The sequence below is a fragment of the Cervus elaphus genome, chromosome 13, assembly GCF_910594005.1.
Source record: "Cervus elaphus chromosome 13, mCerEla1.1, whole genome shotgun sequence".
In the NCBI taxonomy this organism is placed as follows: domain Eukaryota; kingdom Metazoa; phylum Chordata; class Mammalia; order Artiodactyla; family Cervidae; genus Cervus; species Cervus elaphus.
This window is the reverse complement of record NC_057827.1, coordinates 39,562,446-39,589,149: the sequence shown is the minus strand read 5'-3', so window position 1 is coordinate 39,589,149 and position 26,704 is coordinate 39,562,446. Positions and strand designations below refer to the sequence as shown.

Genomic DNA, 26,704 nt, shown 5'->3' with positions numbered 1-26,704 from the left:
TCTCAATATCTAATTTTAGTAATAGCGCCCCAGCTGAGATTGTGAATACCAGAATCCACAGAATTTGTAATTAGTCACAAATGAAATCCCTCCTGGTAGGTGGTATGTGCCTCTTTCCAAGCTTCTGGCTTCTAGGAAGGATGTCATTACTCCTACTCTCTTTAAAATTTCCAGTGGGTTTGGCCAGATAGTAGTACACACACAGATACACACATACACATAGAATTAGGGAGAGGTAGGAAAAGACTCATCTTGATTCATTTAGCTCCTCTGGTAATAATTTTGTATGTTTATTGGGTGCAAGGCAGCTATTTTATTTCCATTTATTGCAAATAGTTATTTTAAAAAGCAATTGTGTTTTCATGGAACTAGGTGGATTTAAAAATATGACAGAAAAGAATAGCAATATAACAGATCTGCTTAAGAGAGCAAAAGAAGTTGCCAGGTGTTCAGTAGGTTAATACTGAAATAGTAAGAAGGGGAAGTGCTCAACATGGCAGTGAGGGATACAGATACATACCTCATTCAAACTGCAGCTGATTTTCCATATACGCAGCTGCTGCACCTCACTTGCTGTAGGGATGGAAATGCTGATCATGCTGAGCAACTCCCCACTTCCATGAACATTTTATGGGAAAACCAATATCAATACAGTTCTCTGAAAATAGAAATTAACTTGCCCATGTACAAGCTGATTGGTACAAAGAGGTGTGGAGAGCATGCTCCTTCTTCTGAAATTACTTTAAAATTTATTCCTCTTTGCCATAACCCTGCAGAGTAGACTGAAAGAGAAAATGGAAAGAGAATGGCACCACTGAAAGGAAAACCAGTAATGATCTCCCACGAATGAAACAGAATTATTTTTGGACTACTTTGAGAATTAATGAAACTTTCTTTCCTAAGAATATATTATTCCCTTAAGTTTGTTTTTATTCATAAATGCCTCTGAAAAAGAGTTTTTCTTTTTTTTTACCTTACATTTCTTTAGTCATTTTATTTATTTATTTTCATTTATTAAGTTGGAGGCTAATACTTTACAATATTGTAGTGGTTTTTGCCATACATTGACATGAATCAGCCATGGATTTACATGTGTTCCCCATCCTGAACCCCCCTCCCACCTTCCTCCCCATCCCATCCCTCTGGGTCATCCAGTGTACCAGCCCTGAGCACTTGTCTCATGCATCCAATCTGGGCTGGTGTAATGGTACCTCATTGTGGTTTTGATTTGCATTTCTCTGATAATGAGTGATGTTGAGCATCTTTTCATGTGTTTGTTAGCCATCTGTATGTCTTCTTTGGAGAAATGTCTGTTTAGTTCTTTGGCCCATTTTTTGACTGGGTCATTTACTTTTCTGGAATTGAGCTGCAGGAGTTGCTTGTATATTTTTGAGATTAATTCTTTGTCTGTTGCTTTGTTTGCTATTATTTTCTTCCAATCTGAGGGCTGTCTTTTCACCTCGCTTATAGTTTCCTTTGTTGTGCAAAAGCTTTTAAGTTTAATTAGGCCCCGTTTGTTTATTTTTGCTTTTATTTCCAATATTCTGGGAGGTGGGTCATAGAGGACCTTGCTGTGATTTATGTCGGAGAGTGTTTTGCCTATGTTCTCCTCTAGGAGTTTTATAGTTTCTGGTCTTACATTTAGATCTTTAATCCATTTTGAGTTTATTTTTGTGTATGGTGTTAGAAAGCGTTCTAGTTTCATTCTTTTACAAGTGGTTGACCAGTTTTCCCAGCACAGCTTGTTAAAGAGGTTGACAAAGAGTTTTTCAAGTCCTTGTTTCTGATATTTTTCTCTCCTACATCAGCTCAAGGCATAAGAGGTTGCCCATGTACTCAATAACGGGGCTTGAAAACAATTCTAAGAGAAGAAAGGAGCCTTACAGTTGATTTATATGCTGTATGATTGAGTATGTTGTTCAGTCGCTAAGTCGTGTCCGACTCTTTGCAACTCCATGAACTGCAGCATACCAGTCTTCCCTGTCCTTCACTATCTCCTGGAGTTTACTCAGACTCATGTCCATTGAGTCAGTGATGTTATCTAACCGTCTCATCCTCTGTCATCCCCTTCATGGTTGAGTATACTACTCCTTTTTTTTTTTTTTTTAAGAAGAATATATGTAACTTTGCCTCAGAGTATTCGCTGAAGTATCAAATCACTGAAAGCTGATGAAAATGTGGAGGAAGAGCATAAAAATAACCACTTATTTGGTCAAAAACAAAATGTTTTGCTTTCTTTAAAACTGAGGGTTGCTTTAAGGAATATCTCACATGTGAAATTATTCTGCTTTATGTTCAGAAGTTATTCATGAAAGGGGTCTTCAAGGTTTGGGTACTCTTTGCCAGAGGGGTGTATAGACTTTTCCTAAAACTGTTCAAGTTTCATAAAGAATATTGATATGGAAAAGGATACAATGATAAGCCCCTTCAGCCATTTCTCATGCTTTTCTACTTGAGCTTAAATTTTTTTTTTTTTGCAGAATGTGAGGCAAAGCCAGGAGCCATTTTGGAAGATGGAAAACATCTGGGGAGTGCAGAGCACACTGGATTAGAAGGTAGAAAATGTGTATCCTACTAGTGATTCATTTAAAAGTAGCTGTGAGATTTGGGGGAAGTCACTTAATTTTCGGTGTCGCATTTTACTTTGAAAATAAGGAGGTTATTGTAGAAAATCTCCAGAGTCATTTCTATCTCTATCACAGTGCATTCTATGAATTGGAAAAAAAAAGAAGAACAGAAGGACATTTACATTGATTTCTCAGTCTGTTATGATATATATAACCCTAAATGGTGAAGGTAAAATTCAAACTTTTTTCCTCTCAAATTTTGTTTTCCTAATTTTCTTTTATATTCGCATTAGGATTCTTTAAGCTCTTACATGTATGTAATCATACAGAATTTAAGGTCAAAGCTGATACTGTGTATTCTCTCATGCAGGTCGGCTTTCTTCGTGGAAAATAGCAACTATCCAAGTTTTAAAAGTTATTCTTTCATTCATTTACTCTCTGAAAGAAATGAATTAACAAGCCACAGATAGTTAGGGGGAGAACCATTTAGGCAGAGCAACTATAAGTACAAACACACAGTAATGGGTGTGTGCTCGATATATTTAAAAAGCAGTATGGGGTAAGTGCAGGAAGGAATATTTGTGGAGATGTGATGGGGGAGGGCAAAGGCTGAGTCATGCATATGTTTATAGCTCATGGCAGAGGTTTTGGTTTTAACCCTAAGCTGTTAGAGTGTCAGACAATACTTACATTTTAAAGGAATAATTCTGGCTGTTAAGAATAGACATTAGGGAGCAACAATGGAAGTCCAGAAACCTGTGGAAAAAAAACTATTGTTGTACTTAGAAAAATGATTGTGGCTTGTCCTAGAACTGTAGTGATGGAGGTAGCAAGAAACAGTCAGATTCAGGATATATTTTGAAGGTCAATCCTTCAAAGAAAGAAAAGAAAAACAAATTTTAAGCTGCTCTAAACTGGGAAGTGTCTCATACTAGGCCTGGGCAGAAACCTGTTGAATGAGGCATGGAGACTCAGTCATCTTTGGACAGTGTGGGCCCGGGGCTCTTTCCTGATGAACATCTGAAACTTTCTCTTTTAGTGTTCCAAAATCTATTTCTCTCTCCCACAACTCATAGTATTCTTACTATGTCGATTGGAATCCTCAAAATCAAACAGAAAATTGGAAAACAGAAATGTTGTTTGAAGTAGGAAAAGACATTTGTAGACCAGTATCCTGTGAAAGTGAAAGTCACGTCTGACTCTTTGCAACCCCATGGCCTATACAGTCCATGGAATTCTCCAGGCCAGAATACCGGAGTGGGTAAGCCTTTCCCTTCTCCAGGGGATCTTCCCAACCCAGGGATTGAACCCAGGTCTCCCACATTGCAGGCAATTCTTTACCAGCTGAGCCACAAGGGAAGCCTGTAGACCAACATACTGCTGAATAATCAGTTCTGTGGTGCAAGAATAGACTACTCTGATAGATGGCTGGAGAAGAGGGAGTACTACATCCCTTTTGAGATGCAGAGTGAACTTTATTCTGTTCTTATTTATTCTTGTTCTGTTATTCCTTTAATGGCTCCAAGAAGTACTATCCACAAAGAAACATGTAGTTTGCTAAACCTAATTTTGTGCTAATTTATGTAGTCAAAAGTCCCTATTTCATTCACATGGTTCCCTTTATCAACCTAAAGAAGTAGAGCTACATAGATATTGAGAAGCTTGGGCTTTAGAAAATATTATTGTGTAATACTCTGTATTAAAAATATTTTTGGTGTTTTTAGGCATCAATGTATGGTTCCTAGTGAGAAAATTTGCATATAGGTGACACGATAAAGTGAAAAAAACCTTACAATATTGAAGTTGACTCAAGGTTTATAACAACCATGAAATGCAAGGTATACTGTAATAGAGTATCAAGCTAAATGCAGTTTAGTATCTTTTGCAGAAAAATATTGCATTAATTTTGAAGCAATGCATATTTTTAAGTACATTAAAATAAAAATTTTATTATGCAAATAACATGCTCCCTAAAATTAATGTAGCTCAATTACATCATTAGATGTCAGAAAGGCATTTGAAAGGGTAGGTTGGAAATAAGTCTTTTGAATGTCACATAAATTTTTTTCACAGCTAATCTCTGAAAAGGAGGGAAAAAATTCTCTCTACTCAGGCATAGAATAGAAGCATTAACAATGGAAAGGTCAGTGCATAATGATGCAAGAGAGAAAAGGCCTGAAGTGCCATATTGATGAAATGAAATGGGGGAAGTTATATAGAAATATTAATCAATCAACCCTTAATTTAGGACCTTTCGGTAACTTGCTAAAATCTTCTTCACTATTTAATATCAAAGAAATGCTAACCAATAAATTCCTTCCATGAGAAGAAAAAGCTCAACAACTGTGTGTTTAGATTCAACATTTCTCTTTCCTTTTAACTTCTCTATACTGCAGATGATACTTGACAAACTAGTTATCCTAGTAGTATTAGATAGCCATCTCATTTTCAGTAGAATTTGACTCTGTAAGTCTAAAAAATGAAGAGTTGATTATACAAATTCCACAAAGGAAAATTATGTATTCATTAAAATTCATGCTTGGAAAGATATGGGAAAATGGTCACAGTAAAATGGTAAGTAAATTTTCAGGATATAGAACTTTGTGCATACTGTGATCCACACTCTGTGAAAAATAAATACACCTGCATGCATGCAAAGACCAGAAGAAATTCCATTAAGAGAAAAATTGTAGTTATCTTTGGAAGATGAAATGCATTTAGAAAATGCATTTTTATCTGCTTTACTGATTTTACAAGTGTGGTGGTATTTTAAGATTTGCAGTGATATAGCAGGCATTAGCAATAAGAATTTTTCTCTTCTTGAACTCATTCTTACCAAATAATTTATCTGTTAACTATTTCACTTGGTCTGTTAACTTATATGTGTATTGTAAGGCCAATAGGAGCTGGAAGGAAGAGAAAAATGAAGAAGCAGAAAAGGTTATAGTGTATAGAATCAAACCTTAGAAAGAAATTTGGAAAGACAATGTATTTGACTGCCTATGAAGCTTACTCTGTTTACATAAAGATTTCATGAAACTTACAGAGTACATTTAGGTAAAGAGAAGAGGAAGAAAGTCACATTAATTCACTGGTTCACTCACTAATTCATTTATTTATTCAGTAACCATCCATGAGCACCAAATAAGAGTCATGCACTGGAGAGTCACTGATGAATGAGATATGGTACCTGCTTTCAAGGAATTCATGTTTGAACTTTGGAAATAGACAAATCACTATGACGGCTGTGTAATCAATATAGATATGTCCTAGAAAAATCGGTAAAACAGTGCACAAAGCCATCTCAACTGCTTCAGGGTATCCTAAGTTTGAGGTGGGTTCTGAAGAGATGTTAGGAGTTCACATGATTGATGATGGGAGAAAGGTGTTTTCTGATAGAAGATTCTGCTCGAGAATGTCAAGAATTGTGAAAGAAGATGGAACCATTAAATGGTTTAAAATTTGGCTAGAATGTCAGTGCACTTGGGAGAGTCTGCTGAAGATGAAATTGTGCAGGGAGATAGAAACTAGATGAAGGCTTTCATGTTATGTTGAGTTATTGGAGTTTATCTTATAGGCAGTGGAGTGCCACTGAACAAATGTGAGTAGTGTATAGAGGATTTGCACTTTAGGAGGGTCATTGTGGTAGGAATGTAAAAGCCAGACTGATGAGGAGAGAGATGAGTAAGGAGGAGCAGAATATCACAATATTTTAGTAAAAAGATAATGAAGGTCCAGTCTGTGGTAGTTAGGAATAATGGAAGGGAGAAGGTGAATCAGAGATGTTGGAGGCAGTGATTAGGAACAGAAAATGAGGTTAGGTTCACAATCTATATCCACCACCTGCCTGATAAATGTCAGTACATGCTGTGATGTGCCACCCAGATGCCCTATGCAGGATATTATTTTCTTAACTGGTAGAAATGTTAGTTGCTGGTGGTTCATAATGGAGTAATTTCCTGGGAATTAACTTCAGCAAAAAGAAACTGCCTTGCCCAAGATTATACTTTCCCTTTCTAGGAGCAGCTTGCATTCAATGACTGCTATATTTAGAGTACCAACACCCAGCCTCCATGGCTCAATCCAGGAATATTATAAAAGACAATCCTAGCTTCAGGCCTCCATTATGAACAGTTTGGATCTTAACTTGTGAATATATATCTCAGTTCAATATCTCTCTCTGCCCAGACATGCTTCCCTCACTCTCTCATAGCATTGTTCCAAACATCATCACTTAGTAAATGTCCTGCATGTGCATTTGTTTCCTGGAGAACTTGACAAGAGACAGTTCATGACAAGAGTGGTCCTAGGAACAGGACCAGTGAGTGGGGCCTAGAGCAGACACATATGTCCCCATATAGTTGCTTTTGTCTTCTAGAGTTCTCACTGGGGACACCCAGATACTGAAACTGTCTGTGTAGTGTACTCTGTATAGCCTGATAGGGAAAGTTCAGGTATTTCTAACCAATTTGCTTTATACATGGTCCTAGATCATCATCCAAGAGAAACTTGAACTAACAACCCCTGTATCTTAAGAGAATTCTCTTAACCCCTTAAGAGAATATTTATAAATCCTGTAATTTTCTGGTTATTGAACCAAGCTTGCCATGAGCAAAGCCTGGGGACTCTTGAATAGTGTCTGACCAGGGGGTATGGTATTCTGGAGCCCCTTTCTTCAAACTGTCAAGGACTCCTTCTTTAGTCAAGACACAAGATTTGAAAAAAGAAAACACTCATTAACTATGATGACACACCCAATGCTCTTTTTCCCAAAGACTCTCTTATTTCTTGCTCCTTTTAGTGGCTTAATTAAGTCTCTGGGATTCATTTCATTTGATTCCGTGTGTGTGTGTGTGTGTGTGTGTGTGTGTGTAGTGGAGGGGTATTGTGACCATACATGGAGATGGTTGCAGACTGTGGGAATGGAGATGGAGAAGGAAACAAAGGAATCTGAAAGTAGACCCAAAGTCTATAATATATTTGCCAAAATATGTCCCAGTTTGTCAACATTTGACTCTTATTCCTAATGAACTGGTCTTAGATTTTAACTATTATTTGACCAAACTGTTACATATTTCTATTTTCTAAGAGTGTGACTTTGGAATTAGCTTAAGTTTAGTTTATGGCAATACCATTTACTAGAAAATACCTTGAGAGAGTATCATACAAACCAATGATCTACTTTGTAAAATGGGATCTCAGTTCAGTTCAGTTCAGTTGCTCAGTTGTGTTCAACTCTTTGTGACCCCATGAACCGCAGCACGCCAGGCCTCCCTGTCCATCAGCAACTCCCAGAGTCCACCCAAACCCATGTCCACTGAATTGGTGATGGATGTCATCCAGCCATCTCATCCTCTTTCGTCCCCTTCTCCTCCTGCCCTCAATCTCTCCCAGCATCAGGGTCTTTTCAAATGAGTCAGCTCTTCGCATGAAGTGGCCAAAGTACTGGAGTTTCAGCTTCAGCATCAGTCCTTCCAATGAATACTCAGGACTGATCTCCTTTAGGATGAACTGGTTGGATCTCCTTGTAGTCCAAGGGACTCTCAAGAGTCTTCTCCAACACCACAGTTCAAAAGCATCAATTCTTTGGTGCTCAGCTTTCTTTATAGTCCAACTCTCACATCCATACATGACCACTGGAAAAACCATAGCCTTGACTAGATGGACCTTTGTTGACAAAGTAATGTCTCTGCTTTTTAATATGCTGTCTAGGTTGGTCATAACTTTCCAAGAAATAAGTGTCTTTTAATTTCATGGCTGCAGTCACCATCTGCAGTGATCTCACCTGCATGTATCTCACCTGCATGTAATCTCATCTGTGTGTATTAAGATCCAGTGTATAAAGCAGTGTAGTGCCTGGAACATGGGGATGTCTGTCGCTGTATGATTGGTCATATGTTGCTGTAATATACCATTTCCAAGAATGTCAGCCATTGTTCCAACTTAAAAGTGCAATCTACTTTAAAATATACACATTATACATACATATACACATATACACAACACATATTTATATATAGTTGAAATATATTTTAAATATATCAGAATATTAGAAGCAGATTAATTGGATTGAATCCTTGTTGTGTTGCTTAAGTTACTTAATCTCTCTGTCCCTCAGTTTTTTTTTTTTTAATCTGTAAAATAAAGCAAATTACAGTACCTCCATTAGAGTTTATATGAGAGTTAAACAATGTTAGGTACTTGGTAAAATTATATGTGTTGGTTGCTGTTGTAATTATTACCACTGTATCAAGTGATGATGCAGTAAAGAAAATCAAGTGAAAATAGAATTAAAACAGTAGCAAGGATTAGAGCTATCAGCAAATACATGTACCTCCTTTACTTTAACCTAATTTTTACAACAGACATGCCTCTCTTAATCTCAACAGGGAACAGATTTCACAGCCCAGGAGCATAATTACAGAAAACACTGGTTCCTATGGTCACAAAGTTATCCTTGGGACATACTGAGTAACTGCCAATTCAGACCGCAATGGGTGACCAGGGCATATGGTGATAAAGGATCAGTCAAGAGTATACTGTAATGCTCAAAAAATGCCAGCAGCTTTGTGAAATTAAAAAATAGTCACTGTGCTGCTCCATCAGTAAGAAGCAAGAAAATCTAATGTATAACCAGATACAAATGTCTCATTTTCCCCTCCTTCACTTTCTTCCTTCTGTAAAACTATACTGAGAGTCTGCTGAGTACCTATCACGTGTCAGACAGTATGCTAGGTAGGTGGGTAAAATAAGAACAGACACATCGCTGCCCTCTGAAGCCCTCAATTCAGTAGGATTTTCTATGGAGATTTCTACAGAAGGGGGTCTCCTTATAGACTGAATGATCCCAGGACCTCAGATTTCACAATACACAGAGTTCAGTCTGTTCTGTATAACATGGCAACCAGTTGTTCTCTCTGTTCATTCAGATCTCTTATTCTTGGGGCTGCCTACCTCTGAGTTGTCCTCACCCAAGATCTTCTACCATATGGTGGAACAGAAGAGGAGATTACATCCCATCAGTCACCTGGGCTTTCTTCTGCCAAAGGCTTTAGTAGGAATCACTGACTACAGCGGTATTTGAGAATTGTTTGTTTGCCAGTGCTCTCTTTTCTTCTTTTCTCTCTGGTGGCCCAGATGGTAAAGAATGCCTGCAATGAAGGAGACCTGGGTTTGATCCCTGGGTTGGGAAGATCCCCTGGGGAAGGGAATGGCCTTGCACTCCGGTATTCTTGCTTGGAGAATTCCATGGACAGAGGAACCTGGCAGGCTACAGTCCATGGGGTCGCAAAGATTCAGACATGACTGAGTGACTAACACTTTCACTTTTCAGGCACATAGAATTGGATGTCTGTGAAAATAAAGCCATAAAATTCAGTTGGTTAATTTTAGGTTAAAGGAAACAATATTCTTTCTTAAGTTTAGCCAGAGTACTTTTATTTGAAAAATGGTGCACTAATTGGACTTTCTTCTACCTGTCTCATTTTTGAGAACAGTCAGTTATAGATCATCAGTGGTCAGGAGAAACAGTAAGAAAATGAGTTGAAATACTGACTGGAATAAAAGAAAATAACCAACTCTACTCTTTAACAGATTCCCCGGTAAGTTAGTTAAAGAGTTGATGCCTTTAAGTACATTTTTCACCACTGCAACACTGAAATGCCTGTCCACATAGCTCAGAGCACCTCTGTGGTGAGTGAATTCCAGCCAGACTGCCTCCAGGGGAAGCAGGGCCTGTAGAAATAAGCTGGCCTGTTCTTCTTGCAACTGCTTTAGGATATCATTTAAATTAGACATGGACTAGTGAAGCGCAGTAAGGGGAAATACTAGGTGTAAAGTGTGCAGCCTAGAGCTCTGCCCCTGGGTGGCTGAGACCACCTATGGCCACCAACAGTCTGAGAACTCAATTCCAGATTTTCTGATGCCTGCTTACTTTGTTGGCTATAGTTCACCCCAGGTTCTTCCTGTAGCATGTGGCACTAAAATGTTGACTCTTCTAGGAAGTTTTGTGGTCTTGTGTGTGTGTGAATATATACAAACATACATACACACTTTAAAAAAATATTCAGTCATAAATGGAGCTCAGTGATGAGCTGATGAAGAGCAAGCAAAACAGTTCAAATACTGCTCTGAGGATGAACACTAACATGATTCTTGGGTGCCCAGATTCTTCTGGGTATTCCAAACTTATTTCTTCCTTCTTATTGATATCTTCTGGTAGGGATAGTCAGTCATGTACATTAGGGTATATATAAGGGCAAAGAAAGCCCCATAAAAATCCCTTTTGAGGTCTTCCTTCCCCACCAGGTTAGAGAGTAATGAAACTACTAGACTCCGAAACTGTGTCCTTAACATCCCAGCTGGGGAAGCAATTTATTATGCTCCCGTCTAGGCAATGGTGTTCACCTTGAGGAATTGAAGACGGACAAGCTTTGAGGAGAGCAGACTCAGTCCCCAGTCTCTCCTTCCCAGACTGTACCTCATTTTTAAAGTGCCCAGCATAGGTAATGGACAGGTCTTCTTGTGGTAAGCATTTCTGTTTTCATAAAACTATAGAATAAAGCCAAGGGCAGTGAGTCCATTTCTGAATAAAGGTACATTATCTCATTTTTGGTAATTGGCAATTATGTATTGAGTGTCTTCTATGTGGTCCTCTTTATGTAGATAATTTGTGGGATATAGAAAGTGTGGATAATATTGCTAAATTCAAAGATTTACTAACCCCGTCCCCCCACACACACATACATTTTGGGACGCTGAAGCATACTAAAGGTAAGTGAAATAGTCAAAGTTGCTAATTGGAAGTGACACTTCTAAAATACAAAGTAACAAGAAAACAACAGCAAAGACTTCAGGAATCAAGTTTATGTGTTATTAAATATGTAGTATTTTGCTTGTCTGATCAGATCATCCACACTAAATGTACCTACAAATATTTTGCTATAAACAGCCACTTGAAATAGCAAGTACTTGTTCAGAAGATGCCTCCTTAGAGAATGTATATCAGAATCTCCTTGGGCCTTTCTCCTTATAGTAGAGTCTCCAGCAGCCTTGGCATGGCATGATTCACCTACTGAATTACAATCTGCATTTTAATGAGATTCCACAGGTGAATTATGAGCCAATTAAAGATTGACAGGTACTGTCCTAGGAGTCTTTGCAAATACATGTTATTTATGTGAGCACAGTTCACTGCATTACTAACAATTATGAATAGGAGTATATCGTAGCTCTCCTGAATGGAGAGGTAGAGAAAATGTTCAAAGAACATTTAGATTCTACAGGATGTTAGATCAAGGTAACCTGGCAGCTAGAATTGTTTATCCATAAACTGTAAAAAAGCAGTGTTTCTTTAATGCATAGCCAAAATTTCAAAAGAGAAAGAGACATCACCAGGTGTCACAAACACAGGTGAGACCAGAATATATGCACAGAATGTATGAGACCAGAAAACCAGAATGTATGCACATGTTGAATCTGTGGCTGTTCCGGACTGCGAGGTTAAGTGAGAATTAACAGCTGACAGCTAGTAAGCTAAGTTTTCATTTCACCTCACTTATGAGACAGAGGTAAAGTCTTAGCCTCTTTCAAACTAGTTATTTGGGAGTGAAATCCCCACATAAAGTTGGGTCTTTGAATGGCTTTATCATCAGAGGAAAAGGTAGCTTTGGTCTCACCTCTGTTGAGGGATTGAGGTAAAGCATGGGAACACTTGAGCTAGATATTTGATAGTGAGATCCCTTCATAAAGGTGGGACCCTTGGATGACTTCATCCTCAAATAAGACAAAATCTAGTCAGTAGGACAGGAAGATGGCAGAAACTTTCCTCTAAAAAGGTGGGGAAGGATTTGCAAGTCTCATTAAGAGCTCAGAAATCAAACATGACAGGGAACTCTACTCCATACTGTGTAATGGCCTACATGAAAAAAGAATCGAAAAAAGAAACAGTGGAGATATGTATGTGTATGACTGATTCACTTTGCTATACCCCTGAAACTAACACAACATTGTAAATCAACTATACTCCAGTAATAAAAAAAAAAAATTTAAATCAAATATGAGTTTGAAGTCTGAATTTGTTATCCACTTAGCCCATTAACAAGAAACCAAAATATTAATATAAAAATTGGTCTCTGGCTGGCGGTATTAGTGACTTACTTGATAGAAGCAAGCGTAACTATTCTTTTTTAAATTTTTAAAAATGTTTAATTGGAGGATAATTGCTTTGCAGTGATGTGTTGGTTCCTGCTGTCCAACAACATGAGTCAGCTCTAGGTGCACATGTATCCCTCCCTCCTGAGCCTCCCCGTCCTTCTCATCCCTCTCAGTTGTCAGAGAGCACTGATCCGAGCTCCCCGTGTTAGAGAGCAGCTTTCCATATGGTGGTGTAGATATGTTAGTTCTGTTCTCTCAGTTCATCCCACCCTCTCCCATTCTTCCCCTGCTGTGTCCACAAGTCCATTCTCTATATCTGCATCTCTATTCCTGCCCTACAAATAGGTTCATCAGTACCATTTCTACTAGGTTTCATATATAAGCATAACTATTCTTGATGGACATTCTTACCATGAAGAATGTCTTGTTGTTCAGTTGCCTAGTCATGTCTGATTCTTTGCAGCCCCATGGACTGCAGCATGCAAGGCCTCCCTGCCCCTCACCATCTTCTGGAGTTTTCCCAAGTTCATGTCCATTGCATCAGTGATACCATCCAGCCATCTCATCCTCTGATGCCCTCTTCTCTTTCTGACCTCAGTCTTTTCCAGCATCAGGGATTTTTCCAGTAAGTCAGCTGTTCCCATCAGGTGACCAAAGTACTGGATCTTCAGCTTCAGCATCTGTCCTTCTAACAGGTATTCAGGGTTGATTTCCTTTAACTGGTTTGATTTCTTTGCTGTCTAAGGGACTCTCAAGAGTCTTTTCCAGTACCACAGTTCGAAGGCATCAATTCTTTGGTGCTCTGCCTTCTTTACGTTCCAGCTCTCACAACTGTACGTGACCACTGGGAAGACCATAGCCTTGACTATATGGACCTTTGTTAGCAGAGTGATGTCTCTGCTTTTAAACACACTGTCTAGGTTTGTTGTAGCTTTCCTGCCAAGAAACAATCATCTTCTGATTTAATGACTGCAGTACCAACTGCAGTGATTTTAGAGCCCAAGAAGAGGAAATCTGTCACTGCTTCCACCTCTTCCCCTTCTATTTGCCATGAAGTAATAGGTCCTGATGCCATGATATTAGTTTTTTTTAAGATTTAGTTTTAAGCCGTCTTTTTCACTATCCTTCTTCACCCTCATCAAAAGGTTCTTTAGTTCCTTTTTGCTTTCTACCATTAGAGTGGTAGCACGCACATATTTGAAGTTGTCGATGTTTGTCCTGCCTATCTTGATTCCAGCTGGTAACTCATCCAGCCAGCATTGCTCATGATCTGCTCAGCGTATAGGTTAAATAAACAGGGTGACAACAGACAGCCCTGTCATACTCTTTTCTTACATTTTCTCACATTCTTACAATCCATCTTATGTGGATTTCCAGTGCAAAATTGAACCCATGTAAAAGTAATATCACAACATTTTAATGTCACAACAAAATATTTCTAAAAATTATTAGTCTTATTAGTGAATAGGTAATAGAATGATTATAACCTAAAGAACTTGAAATAATAAATGATAGACTTAAACAGAAAATAAAATGAGTAAACAGATCACCAGCCCAGGTGGGATGCATGAGACAAGTGCTCGGGCCTGGTGCACTGGGAAGACCCAGAGGAGTCGGGTGAAGAGGGAGGTGGGAGGGGGGATCGGGATGGGGAATAAGTGTAAATCTATGGCTGATTCATATCAATGTATGACAAAACGCACTGAAATGTTGTGAAGTAATTAGCCTCCAACTAATAAAAAAATTTAAAAAAAAAAAAAAAAAAAAAAAAAAAAATAAAATGAGTATATTGTTGATAATGTCTGACATTAAAATCCAGTGAAATAAACTAGGAGTGATTAAACAGATTTAGAAAATGAAAATTTTAATAATATAAATTAAAAACCAAATTAATATATTAAATAAATTAATAACTAAATATTGAATTGGGGAAGAAAATGCAACCCACTCTAGTATTCTTCCCTGGAAAATCCCATGGACAGAGAAGCCTAGTGGGCTGTAGTCCATGGGGTCAAAAGAGAATCAGACACAACTTGGTGATTAGAAAACGACAATTCCAAGAGAAGAATTTAGCTACCTATCTCCCAGAATTGATATTTGAAAATCCTGCAGAATTAATACAAACATATGAATACCCAGACCCTTTGTGGTGAAACTACACTAAAGCCAGAGAGAAAAAAAATCAAAGCAACTAGAGAGAAAAGACAGATGTCTTACAAAAGAGCCAGAATTAAATTGACAGAGTATACAACTGAGTGCAGAAAAATGACAGATATTTTGTCTTTTACAGTGCCAACCAAAAATAACAGCCGATCTAGAATTATGTATAGGAATAAAGCACCACAATAAATGAGAGGTGAAAAAACAGTACTGAACATGATGATATTTCACAAAACGTCCTGCAAAAAAAATGATCTCAAGACAAAGGAGAACTGATCTCTGTGGAAGTAGTGGGATACAGTGAGCTCTGTGAACAGAGAATCAGTAGATTGTTTCAGTTAAGAAGCCAGCAAAACACTTAATATTTAAGACAGTCAGCTCCATAATAATAATTAGTTTGGGAGGTACAGAAAAGATACTGGGAAGAAAATAAAATAATAGACAAATAAGACCAGGTAAGAGCACTGTGATTAGAGATCAAGGGTTTTGTTTATGTTTATTCTACAAGAAGTATCCAGAATTATTAATTAACTTTACATTTGAAATCAAGAACCTATGGTAATAGGTAGTTTCAGAACAACCATCACACATATAGAAATAGTGGTAATTTTTAATCAGTAAAAAGAAGCAAATGAAGAAAAAAGTCCTACAGAAGGCAAAATAAGAAGATAGTAAACTAAAAATAGCAAAAAACTCTATGATAGCTTTAAAAAGAACAATAGAATATTACAAAATGAATCCAGAAGTATCAATAATCACACCAAATATAATTTTAAAATGTCTTACAGTTAAATGATAAATATTCAGATTAAAATTATTTAGCAATATCTTGCTCATTAGAAATATGCCTAAAATATAATGATAAAAATACAGAAGTTTGATAAAATTTAAGATATATAAAATGTTTTCAAAACAAATACTAATAAAAATTATCTACAATATTATCAAATAACAAAATTTTAATGCAAAAATATTACCATAAAAAGGGTCAGTATATCAGTACATTATTATATGTCATTACTATACATTTTATATATATTTTATTACTATAAAAAGGGTTAAATATGTATTATTATAAAATGAAAAAAGCACCAGAAAGATATTTGTACTCTATACTTAAATGCCTGTAACAGTTAAAATGTTGGATTGAGCCATATAAAGCTGAAATATTTTTAGATTAAAACTGAAGAAATACTGGCCATTTCATATAGTTCAGTCCACATACAAAGAAAATACTACAAGTTACCAAAAGTAGGTAAATCTATAGTTATAAGATTTTAACAAACTTCTTTGCATTGTGCAAAATTTAATAAATATATTACTGAACTGAACAATATAATTACTAGTCTTGGTCTTTCTTTCCAAATATGCATGGAATAGTTATAGTAACAACTCATGTGCTAGATTTATCATGTCTGAGGCCACGAAGGGATGCTCAACAAACAGCAAAGATTTATATAATACAGACCACAAGTAAATAAAAGTGACAAAAAATAACAAAATAAGAACATCCTCTCCCAATCTCTTGCCAAATGAATTTGGAAATTCAAGAATTCCCTTCTAAATAATGTATGGATCAAAGAAGAAATTATAACGGGAATCACATACAAAAAAGTTAGAAGTGAAAACTACATTAGGAAGAGTGCACATCAACCTTTCTATTTATTGATTTTTTTCTTAGAGAAACTAGTTATGACTTTTATAAGTCTCAAAAAAAAAAAAAAAAGATTCTCCCCAGATGACTTGCACTGTCCACCTTGTTGCTATTAACTCTAAAGTTGCGCCGTGCAATATGGCAGCCACTAGCCAAATGTGACCCTTGAATACTTACAGTGTGATTAGTTTGAATTGAACTGTGATGTTATTTATTATATATCGTACATTAGGTTCCAAAGACTATGAAAAAAGACAAAAATCTCATTAATCATTTTTCTATTATATAAAAATGTTGATAGTTCAGATTTGGGTTAAATACAATATGCTGTGCTGTGCTTAGTAGCTCTCTGACCCCATGGACTCTAGCTCACCAGGCTCCTCTGTCCATGGAGATTCTCCAGGCAAAAATACTGGAGTGGGTTGCCATGTCCTCCTCCAGGGTAAATATGTGTATTATCAAAATTAATTTCACTTATTATTTTTTACTTTTTTAAGCTGTGACAACTAAAATATATAAAATCACATGTATAATTTGCAGTTACATTGTCTTTCTCCTAGACAATGCTGTTACAGACTGTCCTCTGGCATCTTAAGTTAAAGATCTGATCAGTGATAGAGCACTGGACTGAGGGCTGAGACATGTGGGTCCAGGAGCAGTTCTGGCAGGGAAACCGTGTCCTTGCATTATTACGTCTTAAGATTGGAATGATGGGACCTGTTTTGGCCTCAGCCTTTTGTCATATAAGAGATGACCCCCCGTGTTAGGAAGAATTTCTGCCATAACTTTTTGTGTAGTGTGGTCCGTTGACCTCTGTGTGTCCTCACACGCTGTAGAGACCAAAGAGATCCTGAGGAGTGTTCCACATTTTGCTCTACTGTCCACCTTCCCTTCCAGTATTCGTCTTTTCAAACTAAGGAATTTGAGTCATGTCCAGATAGGCCTTATTATTTTCTATTATCACATAGTTTTTTCAGAGAAGAATATTGACCTAGTTTTTAGAATTTTCCTTGTCCCTATTTCCATCTGCATAACATGTAATGTGAATAATTCTGTCTCTGGGATGCGAACGCCTCTTTCTTTTAATATTCAGGCTGATCCCATTTGATAGTTCTTCTTAGCATTTCACTAATGGTCGGGAAAACAATGTGGATGGCATAACTTATTAGTAACCTTGATAAAATGTGACCCTTTTGTTACTTTAAAGCTATGGGTTCTTAACTGTGGACAGTTTTGCTTTACAGGGAACATTTAGCAAAGTCTGGAGACAGCTTTTGGGGCTTTCTAGGTGGCGCAATGGTAAAGAACCTGCCTGCCCATGCAGGAGATATAAGAGACGCAAGTTATTATGATTTAGGAAGGTTGTGTGGGGGGAGTGCTACTGGCCACAGATGCTACTAAACATCCCACAAGGCACAGGACAGCCTCAATAACAAAGAATTATCCAGCCTCTAGATTTCAATAGTACTCTAATTAAGAAATCCTTCTGTAAGGTAATCTGAGAAAGAAAGTATAGAATTTTCAAAATACAAATATATAGAATAACTTTAATATAAATTTATTTTGAAGTATAGTATATAAATGGAAAAGTACAGAAGTCCTAAGTGGTAGTGGTGTTCAGTTGCTAAATCATGTCCAACCCTTTGTGACCTCACAGACTGAGGCACTCCAGGCTTCCCTGTCTTTCACCATCTTTCAGAGTTTGCTCAGACTCATGTGCATTGAGTTGGTGATGCCATCCAACCATCTCATCCTCTATCATCCCCTTCTCCCCCTGCTCTGTCTTTCCCAGCATCAGGGTCTTTTCCAGTGAGTTGGCTGTTTGCATCAGGTGGGCAAAGTATTGGAGCTTCAGCTTCAGCATCAGTCCTTCCAATGAATACATAGAGTTGATTTTCTTTAGGATTGACTGGTTTGATCTTGCTGTCCAAGTGACTCTCAGGAGTCTTCTCTAGCACCATAGTTTGAAGGCATCAATTCTTTGGTGCTCAACCTCCTTTATGGTCCAACTCTTAAATTTGTACATGACTACTGGAAAGATCATAGCTTTGACTAGATGGACCTTTGTCCACAGTGCTAAGTGTACATCTCAATAAATTCTCACAAAGTTATCACATCTGTGTAATACAGTAGCCAGCTCAGGAAATAGAGCATTTCTGATACTCAAGAAGCTCTCTTATGACCTAGTCTAGTTATTCTTTCTCACTATAGACAGCCATTATTGTGAATTCTAATTCCAGGTTAGTTTTGCCTATTTTCAAATTTTATGGAAATCAAATCATAGAGTATGTGCTTATTGTGTCTGCCTTCTTTTATTCACTTTTACAGTTTTATGATTCTTCTGTGTTGCTATGTAGCAGCAGTTTGTGATTTCTTGTTGTTTACTGTTCCCTTCATTTATTCATTCACCTATTAAAAGTCACTTGAATATTTTTCAGTTTTTGATTATTAAAAATAGTGCTCTGAAATTTTTGTGTGTGTAATGTTGTAAAAATATGTACACATTTTGAGGGACATATTCTTAGGAGTGGAATTGCTGGGTGTAGGGCATACAAATATTCAGCCTTAGCTGATATTAGTGAACAGATTCTCAAAGAGGTTGTATCAATTTGCACCCCACCAGTAGTGTATGAGCCTTGCACCAGTCCAGGTACATTATGCGTGTGTGCATGTATACATTTATGTATGTATTTCCCAAGCTTAAAATCCTCATACTGAGCACCAAGCTAGTTAGGAAGAAGAAAGATCATAGGTAGGCATAGTTTCACATCCATTTCAGTCATTAGGTGACTGAAATATGTCCTAATGAGTAATTGTGCTGACCCTGTGGATCCCAGGGAGGCAGCATCAGGTGTGGAAAATGTGTATGTCAATAAACCATTTGGAAGAAGTGGTTCTTTGAAACCGTTGGTTTGTTCTCACTGCCTTCTTGCAGCCAATTTAGACAAGCAAAACCAAGCACTGCAATCCTGTTGTGACAAAAATAACTGTAAGATTTTGATATGCTTGCTTTCCGTAAATGTCACCCAAATGTCTTGCCTCTGAAGCTGGTGCTCTTCTCACTGTGCTGGGCTATTTCACTGTACACAGCATTTTCTATTGCACAACTCTATTACCTTATGTTAGAGTCCCTCAGACTGTAATGCACTGGTACATAAAAAAGTCTTTTGAATTCTTTTGGTAAGAAAACCTAGAGAAAATAAAAGTATATAAACATAATAGCAGTATTGAGATTATTTTGACTCTTCCAGCTATTCTTGATGTCATACGTCCTTTGTTAATTTTTTAGCATTGGAAATTTTCCAGTTTCATGTAAATTAGCATCACAGTCTTATAAACATGTTTCTATTTATTGAATCCCAGGTCAAAGTAATTATACAACAAAGAACAACAGTTTTCATACCAGACTGCCTGCATGCATGTAAATTGGGGCTTGCACCAAGGAGGTAAAGAATACAATCTCAGGTTTCATGAGATGAATAAACAAATGGAAAAACTAATAACAGAGCTCCATACCTCAGATAACCTAATTCAAAGTATCTTGCTTTTTCTTCTCTATAAAACTAGCTTCTGAAGTTTAGGTATGATGTATTAAGTAGTACGAAAATAAATCACAAAGGAAAAATCTGAGGCCGTGTTGCATGCCTAAGAGAAAGTGAATTTTCATTTTTTAAAATAATTTGAACGGCCTCACCACACCATGATGATTCACATCACATCCTATTGTCTCAGAATAACAAAGTAACACTGAGGAGATGGTGCAGCATAGCAGTCAAAAGCCTTGAATCTGAAATCTAACTACTTAGTTCAGATATTTTGTTCTCAAATTCCGTAGCCAGTCAGCAAATTACTTAACCTTTTAGAGACTCAGCTTCCTATTCTGCAAAATAGAGAACAATAAAGAACCTGTTCCATGGACTTCTGAAAAATTGGATGACATGCAGTTCATCATATGCAGTCAGCTCAATACCTGGGACACAGTTAGAACTCCACAAATGATAGTTGCAGGTGATTGGCTATAATAATACCCATGAGGTGGGCACCGAAGTATTCATCTCCCTCCTACAATGGTGTGCTGCAAACTTGTATTAGCATGACTCTGAAATTGTATGCAGAAACTAAATGAAGCAGGATATTGGCTGGAATACTCCAAGTCAATTTGGTCAGCTTTTTAAATTGGGAACTTATGAAAAGTAGCATGATAGCCCATCTCATGAGGCAGTGGAGTGGAGTGATTAAGAGATCAAATCTGGAGTCACATTAATCTCTGTGGCCTATAAAGTGGTCAGTCACTCAGGATTTGCGTGTGTGCATGTTTGTGTTTGTGTGTATGTGTGTGTTTGCATGTGTGTGTGTATGAGCGTGTAGTCCAAATGCAGTAGAGTTGTTTTGAAGACTAAGTCACATATGTGGCACACTTGGAACAGTGCACCTAATAACAGTAATTGTTATTAGGTGTTTACTATTATTGTTACTCAACTGACATCTAATTGAGTGCTTTCTAGAAAGGTTGTTTGCTGACTATAAAGAGAAAATGAAGCAATTTCTTAAAAAAGTATGAGAATGACTCCCTGGCCATCACCTGTGGTCTGAGTTCCTATTATTGGGATGGCTTCTTGCAGAAATTGCTGAAGGGACTATGGAAAAGCAAATGGTACTTTGAACTTGAATTTGGCCCCAAACTATTGGCAACATTGACAGAACTGACAGAACTTGGGGAAAGTCATTTCAGAATTGCAAGCAGCTTTTCTCTTTCGCTACAAGTTGAGATTTGAACACAGTGTTGATGCAGAACATTTCTCTGTTTTGAGGAAAATCATCACACGGGCCTTTCAGTTATGCAAATCTAAATCACAGGTCATAATTAGAAAGCGGGGTGTTTGAGAAGCTGTAGATGTAGGGAGCTAAACTGTTCTGGGTGATCTTGGAAAAGGTCATCTATGTGGTAAACTGAACAGCATTTCTGCAAGCTGCTTGATCTAAAAAAATGTTTCTAAGTATGGATTTAGATGCCTGGAAACTGCTGTTTGTCCTTGTGGAACTGTCTTGCGTCTTATATTGAGTAGCTTCCTGGAGGCAATGAGACTCTGAGATCCTGAGACTTTGAAAAAGATAGGCAGGAATCATATTCACCAAAGGAGCATAAAACACTCCTGAAAGAGTCTGACATGACTGAAGCAACTTAGCTTGCATAGGAGATAGGCTCAGGACTGCAAGCCCAGACCTGTGAGACTTTAAAAACTAAAGAAGTTATTGATGTTTTTTAGTAATCTGGAAGCAAGGCATAAAAAGAAGCAGCTTCTCTTGAGTCCCCATCTTCTGTATGGAATCACCTGGAGGTAGGATGGCTGTTTTCTGACTTGTGAATGTTTTATTGAGCCTGTTCTCACAGGATAGATTTTTCCAGTCAATCACTCTGTCGATTTTGAGACCAGAAATGAATATTTCCTCAGGAGGAAAAAAGGGGAAAGTTTCATCTGCCTAGGATGTCTTATCTCTAGGGACTCTAGCCAAGTTTGAAGACACTTGAGTATAAGTACTTCCCTCACTGGACAAGCAAGGAAGCAGCCTTTAAGGATCGTCACAGCCAAGGGCCTGGTATTGTGGCTTCTGCAGTTATCTCTGGTTGCTTCTATGAAATAACCCCTGTGTGAACTTCTCTCTTCCTATATCTGGGCCTCCAGTCAAGTGTGGAAAGAGTTGTCTTTCATACTGTTAAAAAATGGTTAAAGAAGAAAATTTAGGTGGTACAAACTTCAATACTTCATGAAGTGGACAGTCTCAGAGAACTGCAAAATGGATGGAAAGTAAGACACTTATATAGGATAAAGTCTAAAATAAGAGACAAATGGAAAATATCTGACTGGCTGAGGCCACATTGTCAAGCCTTGTTTGAAGTGAGCAGGTCGAGTTGGCTTGGTGTGTGGGGATTGACTGGCTGAATATATCTGAATTTCTGGTCAACTGTCCATTTGCAAGGTGACAAAAATTATCTAAGTTTTGATTTGCTGATGTGCCATTCTAGGCAGGAGTTGCTCATAATTGGACCTGGAAATTTGTTTCAATAATAGGTAGGTGGGGAAGTAAGGAGTGCCAGGGGGTCCTAATAAGGAGCAGTGCCACTGAGGCAGGCATGGCTATATAGCCTGACCCAAAGGAGTACGTGAAGAACTATGGACAGAGGTTCGTGACATTGTACTTGGCAGAGATCAAGACCGTCTCCAAGAAAAAGAAATGCAAAAAGGCAAAATGGCTGTCTGAGGACTCCTTACAAATAGCTGTGAAAAGAAGACAAGCGAAAAGCAAAAGAGAAAAGGAAAGATTCACCCATTTGAATGCAGAGTTCCAAAGAATAGCAAGGACAGATAAGAAAGCCTTCCTCAGTGATCAATGCAAAGAAATAGAGGGAAACAATAGAATGGAAAAGACTAGAGATCTCTTGAAGAAAATTAGAGATACCAAGGGAACATTTCATGCAAGGATGGGCACAATAAAGGACAGAAATGGTATAGACCTAACAAAAGCAGAAGATGTTAAGAAGACGTGGCAAGAATACACAGATTGACTATAGAAAAAAGATCTTCACGACCCAGATAATCACAAAGGTATGACCACACTTAGACCCAGACATTCTGGAATGCGAGGTCAAGTGGGCCTTAGGAAGCATCACATGAAGAAAGCTAGTGGAGGTGATGGAATTCCACTTGAGCTATTTCAAATCCTGTGAAAGTGCTGCACTCAGTATGCCAGCAAATTTGGAAAACTCAGCAGTGGCCACGGGACTGGAAAAGGTCAGTTTTCATTCCAATCCCAAAGAAAGGGAATGTCAAAGAATGCTCAAACTACTGCATGATTGCACTTATCTTATACACAGGCAAAGTAATGCTTAAAATTCTCAAACTCAAGCTTCAACAGTATGTGAACTATGAACTTCAGATGTTTAAACTGGATTTAGAAAAGGCAGAGGATCCAGAGATCAAATTGCCACATCTGTTGGATCATAGAAAAAGCAAGAGAGTTCCAAAAAAGCATCTATTTCTGCTTTATTGACTATGCCAAAGCCTTTGACTATGTGGATCACAACAAACTGTGGAAAATTCTGAAAGAGATGAGGATACCAGACCACCTGACCTGCCTCCTGAGAAATCTGTATGCAGGACAAGAAGCAACAGTTAGAACCAGACATGGAAACACAGACTGGTTCCAAATTGGGAAAGGAGAGCGTCAAGGCTGTATATTGTTACTCTGAATATTTAACTTCTATGCAGAGTACATCATGTGAAATGCCATGCTGGGTGAAATACAAGCTGGAATCAAGATTGCTGGGAGAAATATCAATAACCTCGATATGCAGATGACACTACCCTTATGGCAGAAAGCGAAGAAGAACCTAGAGCCTCTTAATGAAAGTGAAAGAGGAAAGTGAAAAAGTTGGCTTAAAACTCAGCATTCACAAAACTAAGATCATGGCATCTGCTCCCGTCACTTCATGGCAAATAGATGCGGAAACAATGGAAACTGTGAGAGACTAATTTTTTTGGCCCCAATATCATATATGGTGACCGTAGCCATGAAATTAAAAGACTCTTGCTCCTTGGAAGAAAAGCTATGACCAACTTAGCATATTAAAAAGCAGAGACATTACTTTGCCAACAAACATCGGTCTAGTCAAGGCTATGGTTTTTCCAGTAGTCATGTATGCATGTGAGAGTTGGACTATAAAGAGAGCTGAGCACCGAAGAATTGAAGCTTTTGAGCTGTGGTGTTGGAGAAGACTCTTGAGAGTCCCTTGGACTGCAAGGAGATCCAACCAGTCCATCCTAAAGGAGATCAATCCTGAGTATTCATTGGAAGGACTGATGTTGAAGCTGAAACTTCAATACTTTGACTGCCTGATGCAAAGAGCTGACTCACTTGAAAAGACCCTGATGCTGGGAAAGATTGGAGGCAGGAGGAGAAGAGGATGACAGAGGAAGGGATGGTTGGATGGCATCACCGACTCAATGGACATGAGTTTGAGTAAGCTCCAGGTGTTGGTGATGGACGGGGAAGCCTGGCATGCTACAGTCCATGGGATTGCAAAGAATCAGACGTGACTAAGCGACTGAACTGGGTTGAAAGGGACTCCTAAGGCTGGGATCCACAGGATGCTATTGCCAAGTTGAAAGGACTGACCTGCTGACAGAGCTGGGATTAAAGGAAAGTTGCTGCCTAACAACCTTCAGTCAGAGAAGAGAGCCCCAGGATGGAACACATGTGAAACCATGAGTTTGGGAAGGGATGTTAGAGAGGATCTGTCTTTTCAACAAGTGGTAGATATTCAGTTTTTCTAGTAGTATAGTTTCATTTATTCTCACAGATAGACCCTAGTAGACATTTCAGTTCAGTTGTCACTGAGTTGTGTTTGACTCTTTGTGACCCCATGGACTGCAGCACACCAGGCTTCCCTGTCCATCACCAACTCCCGGAGCCTACTCAACTGCATGTCCATCACGTTGATGATGCCATCCAACCATCTCATCCTCTGTCATCCCTTGCTCCTCCCACCTTCAATCTTTCCCAGCATCAAGATCTTTTCCAATGAGTCAGTTCTTCACATCAGGTGACCAAAGTATTGGAGTTTCAGCTTCAGCATCAGTCCTTCCAATGAATATTCAGGACTTATTTCCTTTAGGATGGACTAGTTGGATCTCCTTGCATTCCAAGGGACTCTCAAGAGTCTTCTGCAACACCACAGTTCAAAAACTACAGTTCTTCAGTGCTCAGCTTTCTTTATAGTCCAACTCTCACATGCATACATGACTACTGGAAAACCCATAGCTTTGACTAGAAGGACATTTATTGGTCAAGTAATGTCTCTGCTTTTTAACATGCAATCCGATTGGTCATAGCTTTTCTCCAAGGAGCAAGCATCTTTTAATTTCATGGCTGCAGTCACCATCTGTTGTGATTTTGGAGCCCCCCAAAATAAAGTCAGTCATTATTTCCATTGTTTCTCCATCCTATTTGCCATGAAGTGATGGGACCAGATGCCATGATCTTAGTTTGCCTAATGTTGAGTTTTAAACCAACTTTTTCACTGTCTTCTTTCACTTTATCAAGAGGCTCTTTAGTTCTTCTTCACTTTTTGTCATAAGGGTCTTGTCATCTGCTTATCTGAAGTTATTGATATTTCTCCTGTCAATCTTGATTCCAGCTTGTGCTTCATCCAGCCCAGCATTTTGCATGATGTACTCTGCATGTAAGTTAAATAAGCAGGGTGACAATATGCAGCCTTCATGCACTCCTTTCCCAATTTGGATTAGATTATGTTTATTTTCATATCACAAAGCAGAGCAGGGGGAGGGCAACCTAAGAACAACAACAACATAATTAACCAGCCAAACAACCAATGAGACCCAGTTGCCTATGGGCAACATGAATGTGAAGAGGACTATTTGAGTATGCCTTTATGTATCAGATTGTCGCGATGGTAGCGACAGGGGCTAGTCACTTTTAGAAATTTACCTACCAGGGTAGTATGTGCAGTGTATGAGTTTTCAGATTTAGAGCTGACTAACTTAAGATCATGAGTTGGAGTAAACTCCAGGAGTTGGTGATGGACAGGGAGGCCTGGCGTGCTGTGATTCATGGGGTTACAAAGAGTTGGACATGACTGAGTGACTGAACTGAACTGAACTGAACTGATGTTGGAGAAGACTCTTGAGAATCCCTTGGACTGCAAGGAGATGCAACTGGTCCATCCTAGAGGAGATCAGTCCTGGGTGTTCATTGGAAGGACTGAGGCTGAAGCTGAAACTCCAGTACTTTGGCCACCTCATGTGAAGAGTTGACTCATTGGAAAAGACCCTGATGCTGGGAGGGATTGGGAGCAGGAGGAGAAGGGGACAGCAGAGGATAAAATGGCTGGATGGCATCACCGACTTGATGGACATGAGCATGAGTAAACTCCGGGAGTTGGTGATGGACAGGGAGGACTGGCGTGCTGCAGTCCATGGGGTCGCAAAGAGTCAGACATGACTGAGTGACTGAACTGAACTGAACTTAAGATCATGATATCTGGTCCCATCACTTCATGGGAAATAGATGGGGAGACAGTGGAAACAGTGTCAGACTTTATTCTTTTGGGCTCCAAAATCACTGCAGATGGTGATTGCAGCCATGAAAT

General features: G+C 38.4%; 1 long non-coding RNA gene across 1 annotated transcript in view; it reads left to right on the top strand.

Annotated features, from left to right (window-relative positions):
* The window catches only part of LOC122706624, a 255,133-nt gene that overhangs the window by 45,026 nt on the left and 183,403 nt on the right, over positions 1 to 26,704 (top strand). The window contains exon 2 of the long non-coding RNA XR_006344426.1: positions 2,481 to 2,555. This is a non-coding gene — a long non-coding RNA (uncharacterized LOC122706624). The remainder of the gene's footprint in view (positions 1 to 2,480; positions 2,556 to 26,704) is intronic.